This window comes from Melospiza georgiana, chromosome 24, assembly GCF_028018845.1.
Source record: "Melospiza georgiana isolate bMelGeo1 chromosome 24, bMelGeo1.pri, whole genome shotgun sequence".
Taxonomy (NCBI): domain Eukaryota; kingdom Metazoa; phylum Chordata; class Aves; order Passeriformes; family Passerellidae; genus Melospiza; species Melospiza georgiana.
This window is the reverse complement of record NC_080453.1, coordinates 7,113,107-7,126,207: the sequence shown is the minus strand read 5'-3', so window position 1 is coordinate 7,126,207 and position 13,101 is coordinate 7,113,107.

The following is a 13,101-nucleotide window of genomic DNA, read 5'->3' as shown; positions in this document are numbered from 1 at the left end:
AAGAGAAAGAAATAATTTGGAGGTTTGAGGTAATCCCCTGAAGCTGGACTGAATTCCTGGGTTAAATTCCTGGAGAAGCTGCAGGGACAAACCTCAACTCTGCAAAATTTTCAGGGAATTCAGTGTTCCTGTCCTGGTATTGTGAGGAAAAGCTGCCATTTATCAAAGTCCCAGAGTCCTAGAAGGACTTCATGTTTTCCCCAAAGTGAACATTTCCATCTCCAATAATCCCCTATGATTTATAGGGTGAGGAACAGCTGGATGACAATTCATCTGAAATGAATTTTTTAAGGATGACAGAATAAGAAGGGGGCTTTTTTCTTCTCTCTTTTATTTTTTTTTCTGTATGAGAAGATGGAGACAAATAATAAAAATGTTTTATTTATGAAAAATGCCTGAGCTGCTCAGAATTGAGTGCTGGTGCAATAAAGATGGTTGATAGAAGAAGAGACTTGGCTGGGAAATTTCAGAGATAGGGACTTTATTTGTGTGTTCAGAGGGAGATTAACACAAAACACTCAATGCCTGGGTGGTGCATGACTGGGTCCTGCCTTATTCCTTCAAACTCCTGTTAATCCTGAGTTTAAAAATGGAGTTTTAATAGTAAAGAAACTATTAAATATATATTATATAATATATAATATATAATATATAATATATAATATATAATATATAATATATAATATATAATATATAATATATAATATATTACATATTATATATTACATATTATATAAATATAAAATATAAAATATAATTCTGCATTCAAACTATAAAGTTTGGATGTGGAATTATATTTTATATTATATATATATGCCTAATTATATCCCTTGACTTGCTCCTGCCTTATTCCCTCAAACTCCTGTTAATCCAGAGTTTAAAAATGGAGTTTTAATAGTAAAGAAACTATTATATATTATATATTATATATTATATATTATATATTATATATTATATATTATATGTTATATGTTATATGTTATATGTTATATGTTATATGTTATATGTTATGTTATATGTTATATATTATATGTTTTATATTATCTAAAAGATAATAATATAAAAATAAAAATATAAAATATAAAATATATAAAATAAAATTCCACATCTATTATATGATATATAATATATAATATATAATACATAATATATAATACATAATACATAATACATAATATATAATATATAATATATAATATATAATAAATTATATATTATATATAATATATTATATATTATAAAATACATAAAATATAAAATATATATAATATATAAAATATATAAATTATAAAATATAATTCCACATCCAAACTCTAAAGCTTGGATGTGGAATTATATTATATGTATATATATATATATATATGCTTAATTATATCCCCTTGGGTTGTTTCTCTTGGGAATTTCAAGGCTCTGAGCTTGAAGCAGAGCAGCTCTGCTTCCTCCCATCCGGGCTGGAGCTGCTCTGTTGCAGCCACTTGGCTGGGTCAGAGGTACCAGACTGATTAAATGAGATTTTACAGCCTCTGGGAGCCCCGTCACAACAAATCACCAGCAAAGTCTCACCCAGCCTCAGCACCAGTGACTCAGGGCAGTGACAAAGATCTGAGTGTGTGTTTCACCCAGCACCACTGAGTCAGCTCCCAAATTCACATTTAACCTTGGCTTAAGAGGATATTGCACCAGTCCAGCTTAAAATGGGAATTAACTCTACAGAGATCTGAGTGTTTCACTCAGCATCACTGAGTCAGGCTGCTCCAAAATTCACATTTAGTCCTGGCTTAAGAGGATATTGCAACAGTCAAGCTTAAAATGGGAATTAACTCTACAAAGATCTGAGTGTTTCACTCAGCATCACTGAGTCAGGCTGCTCCAAAATTCACATTTAGTCCTGGCTTAAGAGGATATTGCAACAGTCAAGCTTAAAATGGGAATTAACTCTACAAAGATCTGAATATTTCACCCAGCATCACTGAGTCAGCTCCCAAATTCACATTTAGTCCTGACTTAAGAGGATACTGCACCTGTAGAGGTCAAAATGGGAATGAACTCTACAAAGATCTGATTGTTTTACCCACCATCACTGAGTCAGTTCCCAGATTAACATTCAGGCATGGCTTAAGAGGAGACTCACCTGTAGAGGTCAAAATGGGAATTAACTCTACAAAAATCTGAGTGTGAGTTTCACCCAGCACCACTGAGCCCCAAAATTCACATTTAGGGTTGGCTTAAGAGGATATTGCACCTGTAGAGGTCAAAATGAGAATTAACTCTGCAGGGCTGGAAAAGCCTGAGTGTTTTGCAGGTAGTTACAGGTCCTACAGAAGGTGGAGAACCTTCACTCCTGGAGGAGCTGCAGGTCCAAATGTGCTTCACCTCTTCAGGCAAAACACTTCCTAATGGCTTCAATGTGGGTCATAATTCAATTAAAAACTGGAGGATTTTCCTGGTGGACAGGGCTTGGAGCAGCCTGGGACAGGGGGATGGAATGGGATGAGTTTTAAGTTCCCTCCCAACCCAAACCACTCCGATTCACTGAAATTCAGATTTAGCCCCTGATCCACCAACACCAGATTTGTTCTCTCCTCCTGTATTTAAAAAAAAATTCAGCTTTTCTTTCCCTTCTAATCCCTTTCATGTAAACAGCAGCAGGTCGTGGTGCAGCCGGTATAAAACTCAGAGTCTGTTTACTCCTGTGGGCTGGATAAACAATCTCACAGCGATCCTCCAGGTGACATTCTGCACATCAGAACTGCTTCAGCCCTCACGGTTCCTCTGCATCACCATCTATTTTGGGTTACCCAGATGGCTGAGGTGCTCTAGGACAATTTATAAGGAGGAATTCATGCCTTGGCAAGATGTGCCCACTGGCCCTTTTTTTATTTTTTTTTTTCCCCTCCGCACGCGGCTGCAAGCCAGAAATTCAACTCAGCTAAATGAGACAAGCAATTAGGAACCTCCTGTGTTCCCACAACATTCCTCACTCTCCTCACCTTGTGGGGAAAGGGACAGAGGGGACATCAACCAAGCTGTGGAATGAACACCAAGGCAGGCAGCTGGGAGAAATCCCAAATCCCATCCAAACTCCCACCAGCAGCAGAAACCACGAACTCAGAGCCTCTCAAAAGTGGAAAAATGAGAGGGAGGACACCAATAAAGAGTCCATCTGTCATATCCCATCCCTGGAAGTGCCTCAGGCCAGGCTGGATGGGGTTTGGAGCAACCTGGGATGGTGGAAGGTGTCCCTGCCCATGGCACTGGGTGGGATTTAAGGTCCTTTCCAACCAGGATTTCATCAATATTGAATTTTTAGGCACAAGCAGCCTGCACTGGATCCCTCTCTGGGGTATGTTCAGCTGGAATTCGGGGAGCTGAGGATCAGCCAAGCTCCCTCCAGGCCCCAAAGGAAGGAGGATGGAGCATCAACAAGGAATGGAAACCACAGCTCTGCTCAGTCAGGAACACTGGGACACCAAGGCAGGGCTAAATGGATCTAATAACCACAATTCCTGCCTTATTTCACCAGGATTGCACAGGTTCTCCACACAGAATTCCTGCCTTATTTCATCAGGAAAACATGGATTCTCCACACAGAATCCCTGCCTTATTTCACCAGGATAACATGGGTTCTCCACACAGAATTCCTGCCTTATTTCACCAGGATAACATGGGTTCTCCACACAGAATTCCTGCCTTATTTCAGCAGGAAAACATGGATTCTCCACACAGAATCCCTGCCTTATTTCACCAGGATAACATGGGTTCTCCACACAGAATCCCTGCCTTATTTCACCAGGATAACATGGGTTCTCCACACAGAATTCCTGCTTATTTCAGCAGGATTACACAGCTTCTCCACGCAGAATTCCTACTTTATTTCACCAGGATAACACAGGCTCTCTCCCCAGAATTCCTGCCTTATTTCACCAAGATTACAAGAGGTTCTCTCCCAAAAATTACAGCCTTATTTCACCAGGATAACACAGTTTCTCCACACAGAATTCCTGCATTATTTCACCAGGATTACACAAGTTCCCACCCAAAAATTCCTGCCTTATTTCAGCAGGATTACGTGGATTTTCTCCCCAAAATTCCTGCCTTATTTCAGCAGAACTACATAGCTTCTCTCCCTAGAATTCCTCCCTTATTCCACCAGGATAACCTAGTTCTTTCCCCAAAATTCTTGCTTTATTTCAGCAGAATTACACAGATTCTCCATGCAGAATTCTTGTCCTGTTTCACCAGGATTACAGAGCTTCTCTCCCTAAAATTCCTCCTTTATTTCACCAGGATTACACAGCTTCTTTCCCCAGAATTCCTGCTTTATTTCACAAGGATTACACGGTTCTACATGCAGAATTCCTGCCCTGTTTCAGCAGGATTACACAGCTTCTCTCCCTAAAATTCCTCCTTTATTTCACCAGGATTACACAGTTTCCCTCCCCAGAATTCCTGCCCTGTTTCACCAGGATTACACAACTTCTCTCCCAAAAATTCCAGCCTTATTTCACCAGGATTACATGGTTTCTCTCCCCAGAATTCCTGCTTTATTTCAGCAGAATTACACGGGTTCTCCATGCAGAATTCCTGCCCTGTTCCAACAGGATTACACAAATTCTCCACCCACAATTCCTCATTTCCAGCACAGGGTTACATGGTTTCTCCACTCAGAATTCCTGCTGTGTTTTGCAGGATTACACAAATTCTCTCCCACAGTTCCTGCCCTGTTTCCAGCATGGGACTAAAGACACCCAATGAAAATTCTCATCATTTTTTTTTTCCTTTTTTCCTCATTCACCTCATGGCTGTGCTCCCACATGGACCTACAGAAATATTCCAGTTCTCAGGAGCTTTTTACTCATACCTGGAAATCCAAATTTCCAGCTTTTCCCAACACATTTCTCCCAAACCTCTGTAAGAGACAGGAAAGAGGAATCACCCCCATTTTACAAATAAAAAAAACCTGAATTCTGGGAAGTCAGAACTCAAAGGCTTCATCCATCCAGTTTAAGGGCACAAACCACAAGAAAATAAATTCTCAGGGACACAAACCAGGATCTGGAGGGCACAAAAGTCATAAAACTTTTCCTCTGCCTTGACCAATTCCCAAACTCCCTTCCAGTGCATTCCATCACTGCTGGATGTCACATGAAACTCCCTGGGCAAAATTCTGATTTCTTTTCTAACTCATTGCTGAATTTTCCCCAAGATTCTCTTGCAGGATCCACTCCTTCTATTGTTGCGGCTACAAGGTTCCTTTGAAAAATAATTTTACAGAGCAAAATAATTATTTACTTATGGTTTTCTAACCCAGAACTTGGAGCAGAATTTCATTGGCTTAAGCCAGGTTTGTTCTGCCCCAGTAAATTCCCATTTTCTTTAAGTGGAGTAGAAGCTTGGACTTTTCTCCTGTTCAATGCACTGCCTGTTTTCCTCCAATATTCCTAACACAATTAGCATAACAAGATAAAGGAATCATCAAGTCCTTTCCCATTTTTCTTCCTTTGTAAAAGGACTGATGACAAACTGGGAATCAGGATCTGTATTGAATTACATTTGCCACAAAAGAGTTCATTAAGTAATAGTACATAATAAAAATCATCTGTCAGCTTGAGGGATTGACCAAATCCACTTAAGGGAACAGCTGGTTATTTTCTGGAGCACTCCAGAGCCAACGGTCAATACGTGTAAGGAGAAAGAGTGGGACACAAGGAAACAAGGAACAGGTCAGGTATTGGAATGCCAGGAGAGTTTTTGGGATTTCCTGCACATTTGGTGAGGAATGGAGGTGAGATTTTGCCCATGGCAGCCCAGTTTCTCCCTGATTTTTGTGCTGCCAGCAGCTCCTTTCACCAGGAAAAGGATCAGGGTGTGACAGGCCTGGAGATGCTTCAACAAATCATGGAATTTTATCATCAAGTCATGGAACGCCAGCAAATCATGGAATGGAATTCCAGGATCACTGAGGTGGGAAATCTGAGAAACCTCAGAGAAAAGGAAAACAATTCTTACCCCATTTGCTTCTCCTGTGTTGTGCTCCTGTGCAATGTGTTTGGAGATTGTTTACCCACAGGTGATTGTTTCACTGGATTCTGCTGTGAGTTGTTTTCACTCTTTGGCCAATCAGGGCCAAACTGTCAGGACTCTGGAAAGAACCATGAGTTTTCATTTCTATCTTTTTAGCCTTTTGTCTGTATCCTTTCTGTATTCTTTAGTATAGTCAGTATAGTATTCTTTAATATAATATAGTATCAGCCTTCTGAGAACATGGAGTTGGATGCATCATTCCTGCTTTGAGTCACCTCATCTGCATGGAAGCCTTGCAGCAAACCCACCCAAACAGTGCTGCTGATCTGGACTCCTTTCCTCTGGGACCAGACTACCAGAACGCTCCCAGGAGCTGATTGTGCTGTGATTCAGGACGTGCTGTGGCTGGCACAGTGAGCAAACGTGGAATTGTGAACCCAGACCCTTCAGGACTGACACTTCCAGCTGCTCCGAGCTGCCAGGCTCACATGTTGGAGGCGGCTCATTGGCGTTGATGAGCCAGGAACGAGTTCCTGCATCTCAAACTCCTGCTGATGCCTGGTGAAGGCTGGCTTAGAACTGAGACTAGACAGAGTTACAGAATAAAGCAGGGATTTATTAAAAGGCCTCAATGGATGCACCTTGGGCAGAAGAGCCCAGCCAGGGCTACACCAAACATGAACCAAAATGGACACAAAATGCTCAACTGGTCACTTTCATAAGTTCTGCTCCATTTGCATCTTGGAGTTCATTGTCCAATTCCAGCTTTAGCCCATGCAGTCCCATCCTTCTTGTTTTTCTCTCTTCAGCCCGCGCTCTTTCTGCTCTTGGGCCTGAGATCTGGATCATTTGTCCTTGTTCCCCAGCTGGAGCAGGAATTGTTTTGTCTCCCTGCTCTGTGCACAGAGCTCACCCTCCCCTAATAGGAAGCTCAGAAGTACACACGAAAGCAGCACAGAATCTGAAAAATATCAAAGCTCAAACCTGAGGCATCACTGCAGCCTCCCAGCTGTGCTTTAAACACTGCCCTCCCAACAGTGACAGACACGGGTAGGAACCTTGTACTACCAGGATCTCGTGCAGGGAGCAGATTCCAGGCTGGATTTATCAAATCCAGCTGCAGGTGCAGGGGGGTGTCAGTGCTGCTGAACAGGGAAATCCATCTGACAGGAGCAGCACACTCAGAACACGTCCAAGGTTTGGGAATTTTATCTCCTCTTCTGAAACTCGCCCCTGCTCATCTTTCAGAGATGTTGCTGCCAAAGCAGAGCTGGGCAGAGATTGTGACTGAACATCTACCCCAGGGCAGGCAGCATCTCCTGGGATGAGAGAAGAATCCAGCTGAGGGAGGAAGAGCAGGGAGCATCCAAATCCATCCCAGCCCTTCCCACTATGTTGTGTTTGCACGGATGCCCTGATGAAGGCAGGAATGATGCATCTGACCCCATGTTCTCAGAGGGCTAATTTTTAATTTCATAATACTATATTTTAAAAATATTATATTTACTATATTAAATAATAAATATATTATATATATCTATAAATTATATATACTAGATGATATAATTATGGTATATTATAATAATGTATTATATTAAATTATATTGAATACTATATTATATACTACTATACTATATGAAAACATATTAAAGCAAAAATAATATAATATAATATAATATAATATAATATAATATAATATAATATAATATAATATAATATAATATAATATAATATAATATAATATAATATAATATATTATATTGATACTTACTGAATACTAAAAAGATAATAATGAAAACTCGTGACTCTTTCCAGAGTCCTGACACAGCTTGGCCCTGATTGGCCAAAAAGTCAAAACAACTCACATCAGAAATCCAGTGAAACAATCACCTGTGGGTAAACAATCTCCAAACACATTCCAGATGAGCACAACACAGGAGAAGCAAATGAGAAAAGAATTGTTTTCCTTTTCTCTGAGGTTTCTCAGCTTCCCAGGAGAAAAATCCTGGGTGAAGGGATTTTTCAGAGGATGTGAATGCCACAGCTCTGTGCTCTCCTGGTGCTCTCAGGCTCACTCTGAGTGCAGGGACGGAGGGAAGGAGGCCCCAAAGGTCACCCAGTCCATTCCCCAGCCCGAGGCAGAGCCAGAACATCTGCCCACATCTGGCACACAGCTGGCAGAGGTGGAGCTGAGCCCGCCCCGGGCAAAGACTCCTTGGATGCTTTAGTGCACATTCAGTGATTTCCTGAGCAAAAAAAGAGATCCAGGCATGCCATTCCAAATGTTCACTGCCAGCACATCCTGTCCCTGCACAGGAATCCTTCAACCCAGCCCCTGCCTTATTTGTGCCTTTGCCCCACAACTCCTATTCATGGAACAGTCCCTAAACCAGAGATTCTCCCTCAAAAATTCCAATTAATTGGCCAACGCTGCTTGGGGTGTCATCGCTGTTTTGTTTGTTGGTTTGGTTTTGTTTTAATTTTAAACAAGATTATATTTTCTTACAGACAAATCATCCAGGGATTAATAGTTCAGTGGTTTGCCCACCTACCACTGCTCCTGCAGCCCTAATTCAAACCCCATTTTCACGCAGAATTTGGTGCTATCAGAGCAAATTCTCCTTCTCTCCAGTTCATTTGTTCACGCTGAAGCAGATGAACATTAGTTAAAGGCTCACTCCCAGCTCCAATTCCAACCTCCTGGCTCACAACACAAGATTTTGAGAGCAGCTTCTTGCATCCATGAGAAACTGCTCCAAGCCGGCTGCCAGTGGTTCTGAGGGATTTGACAGGGATTCCAAAAAACAGGGGAAGGAGTGATTTTAATCCTGGCTATTGCAGTCCTGTGCAAATCTTCAGACACTGGTAGGGAGATTTCCAACCATTTTCCCAATTTTTTCCCCTGGCAGAGGAGGAAAATTTTTTGACGAAGGGCTCAGCCCACCATCCTGCTCACTACAGCATCCACACCTGCTAAAAATTCCCTAAAAAATCCTGGAAACAGCTCCACCCCTCTTCCCACCTGATCCTAAACATCCTGCACAATTCCATCTTCTCCAATGGATTCAAAATCGGAGCCATGGGGTGTAATTATTCCCCCCTGTTAATGAGTTTTCTTGCAAATGCCCACGTGCTGCTGGGGCTCTCCTTCCCCATTTGTGCACTCCTGAATTAATCTTATTAGGAAGCACAATATTCCAAGCATTTATTCCTCACTTCCTTTCATTTGTATAAATATGTTGCTCTGCCATGTTCTCTAATTGCTTAACATCTGCTGGAAGGAAGAGAAAATAAACACATTATGGCAAGAACAAGCTGTGATACCCTTTACAAATCAGAGTGGACTGAGAATTCCAGGGACACCACACAGCATCCAGCCATGAAGTGAGGAGGGTTTGGCACCAAGATTCCTGCCCTGAAACCAATCAGGTCATTTTTGGTTCAAGTGTGGATCCTTTCCAAGCCAGGATTTTCCATGATCCCAACTTCCTGACTGTTTTTGCCCAAAATCTGGGACAACTGAGCCCAGCAAAGCCTGACAGAGCCATTTTCTCTGAGGATGCTCTCAGCATCCTCAGCACTTACTCAGCTCTTTCCCCAGCAGCTCCTCAGCTGCCTGTGCCAGCACCCATTTATTAAATGAACATTTCAGGGGCCAAGGGATGACACTGGATTCATGGGAGCCCCCTCATCTCATGGGTGGCATTTAAATAACCCCACAAAAACTGGGGGCAAACAGGAGCTGCAAACCCCTGAGCTTTCCCTACATTAGGAGAACACATCTGAATCCCAGCTCTGAGGTAGTTTTGGTGGAGTATACTGAAAAAACTGACAGACATGGCTTAGACCAGTACAAAACACCAGAAAACTGAGCCAGAAGCTTTTGTTGGAGCAACAGAATAGTTAGAGAGTCCTAATTTCATTTCTCCAGCTGAAGAAATTCTTCTCCTCTGTCTCCTCTGCTCCAGCCTGAATTTTATCTCCTGTTTAAAAGGAGAAAACAAAGCTAATTTTAGCTAAAACCTGAACTCACAGGGTGTAACGTGAAGCTGCTGTACATTACCTGTACAGCTCAATGTCACTGTGACAGAGCTGACAACGCACTTGGATTTTATTGTGTGATTTCATGAATGACTATTAACCACTGCACTGAGCCCTGTAAATAGCAGCTCATTTCTGAGAGGTTTTTTTCGTTAAAAATGACTCCTTGCTGCTGCTGCCATCCCTTGTCTTGCTCTCTGAAGATGCCACTTATCAACTGGGGATTCAATTGGGTGCAAATGAAGAGTTTATTGACTTTACTATTTTCCCCTCCATATTTTGTAAGCTGAAGCCCAACCATTCACCCAGAAAGAAACATCTTGTAAAAAGGGAGGAGGAAAAGATCTCAATTGCAAGAGATCTTTTATCCAAACTACAGCTTGTGGAGGCTGATATTCCTGGCCAAAGCCAGGAGGGACACAGGGGGAAAAAATGGGGGTGTTATAATGTAAATCAACTCATTTTGTGGCAATTTTGGACTCTGCACCTCCCTATATATTCATGCAACCCTTTTTGTCCCTTTCAGGGGATTCTCCTTCTCACAAACCCCACTGGCAGGGCCAGAAAACAGCAGCAAAATTCGATACAACCAGAATTATTTTATCCATAAATAAGGCTCCAACCACCAGGAACACGAGTAGATAACACCAAACACAGAAACACGAGGAGATAATAGTGCAGATGCCAAGATAGGAGCATCCTTAATTGTCTGGATCTGGCAGGGAGAACAAACTCCTGTGCAGTTGGGTTTTCCTCCAGTTAATTCTTTGTGTCTGTGCTGGGCAGCCCAGATGGGGGGGGGGGGGGGGGGGGGGGAAAGGCAGCTTTACTATCAAATCTTGGTTTTAATGAGCAAAAATTATTCTGTCTCTGCTCTGCAGGCACAGCTCCAGGGTAAAAGCCAGCCCTGCCTGGCTGGGAAATGGTTTTTTGTCAGGACAAGTTAATCCTGGCCAAGGAATCCTCCTTATCTCGGCTGCTCCGGGGAGCTCATCCCTGGGATGCTCAAAAAGGGAACTCAGGCTCTGGTGGGGGCAAAGCTGAGTTATTTTGACCCAGCCCAGCTCCATCACCTCCTCCTGCAGCATTTCCAGCCTGGAAACTGGAGTGGTTTTATGGGAAAACCCCCTGGGAACTGGGATCTGTGGGACAGCCTGACACTGCCCAGGCTGGTGCTGGCAGCACTGTCCAGATCTGGAGAATTGCACCAAATGGGGATAAAACTGAGTTAACCACACCCAGCCCAGCTCCATCAGCTCCTCCTGCAGCATTTCCAGCTGGAAACTGGAGTGGTTTCACTGGAAAACCCCCTGGGAACTGGGATCTGTGGGACAGCACTGTCCCAGCTCCCACAGCACAGGCAGCACTGCCCAGATCTGGAGCACTGCACAAAGTGAGGGTAAAACCGAGTTAATCTGACCCAGCCCAGCTCCATCACCTCCTTCTGCAGCATTTCCAGCCTGGAAACTGGAGTGGTTTCACTGGAAAACCCCCTGGGAACTGGGATCTGTGGGACAGCACTGCCTGTCCCAGCTCTCAGTGCCCAGCTCTGGAGAATTGCACCAAATGGGGTAAAACTGAGTTAATCTGACCCAGCCCTGCTCCATCAGCTCCTCCTGCAGCATTTCCAGGCTGGAAACTGAAGTGGTTTTATGGGAAAACCTCCTGAGAACTGGGATCTGTGGGACAGCATGATATATAATTAACATAACATAACATAACATAACATAACATAATATAATATAATATAATATAATCTGCAGAGCCACAGCAGGGCTGGCATTAGCCACGACGGGCACCTCCAACTCCAGGACAGGCCTTTCCCTCCCTCATCCCAGCAGAATCCTCACCCTGAAGGAAAATCCCTCAGCTAAAACCTCCACCCAGAGATCCTGGAGCAGGGGAGGGACAGCAGGGTAAAAAACACCCACAAAAACATCCCCCCAACATCCAAGAGGGGAAAGATTTCCACATTTTCCTCAGGATCTGTGCTCTCTGCATGCCTGGCAGGAACACATCGTGTAATTCACCTTCAGTTTACAAATGGCCACGCAACGGGGAGGGAAGAATAATGAAGCATGAAATGCAAACCCTGCATTGGAGGTGAACCATGAAAGAGCAAGAGCAGCACAGCTGCAGCCAGGGAAGAGCTCACACCCAGTCACAACTGGGGAAAACTGGGGTCAGGGCAGCCCCCAGCCCAAAATAAGCCTTTAGAAAGGGAAAAGGAGTTGGTGGGGTAAATGCCACCCGGCAAATTCTCAGTTTTGAGCAGCAGAAGCTGAAGGCACAAGGGTGGGGAGCACTTGAACAGCTACAGCTGCAGCAGGTCCAAAGTTACCCCCGGCAGCAGCCGAGGAGCAATTCCAGGGATGTGGTGCCAGAGCAACTTCAGGGGGATTACTGGGGCAAAACACAGCCAGGGACACACACAGAGCCTCAGCTTCCACCCCTGCTCCTTCCCAGGGATTTGCTGCCTGGCACAGGCTCCAGGAACCCCAGAACTGCTCCCTGACTGTCCCTCGTGTCCCTGTGGCTGCATTTCCAGTCACACACTGGGCTGGGCTGGGAGGGATTTGAGGGTGACCCCATCCCACCTCTCCATGGGCAGGGACATCTCCACTGCTCCAGCCTGGCCTGGGACACTCCCAGGGATGGAGGCACCACAGCTTTGCTGGGAAATCCACTCCCCACCCGCACAGGGAAGATTTTCTTCCCAAATTCCCATCTAACCCCGCCACCCTTCAGCTCAAGGCCATTCCCCTCTCCTGTCACTCCATATCCTCATTCCTTCTCCTGCCTGAATTTGCTGAGGGACATCTGAACCCAAAACACTCCCAGGTGCTGCACAGAAGCCAGGAAAGGATCAGAAGTCCTGGGATAACTGTTCTGGCCAGGGAGTGGTACCTGGGCAACCACAGCTTCAGGGAGGCTTTGCTGTATTGGCCAAAAGAGAAAAACACAAAAACCACCAAAATCCAGGGGCTGGGGACAGCAGCAGCCTGCACGGATTTGGGGTTGCCCTTCAGGGGCATC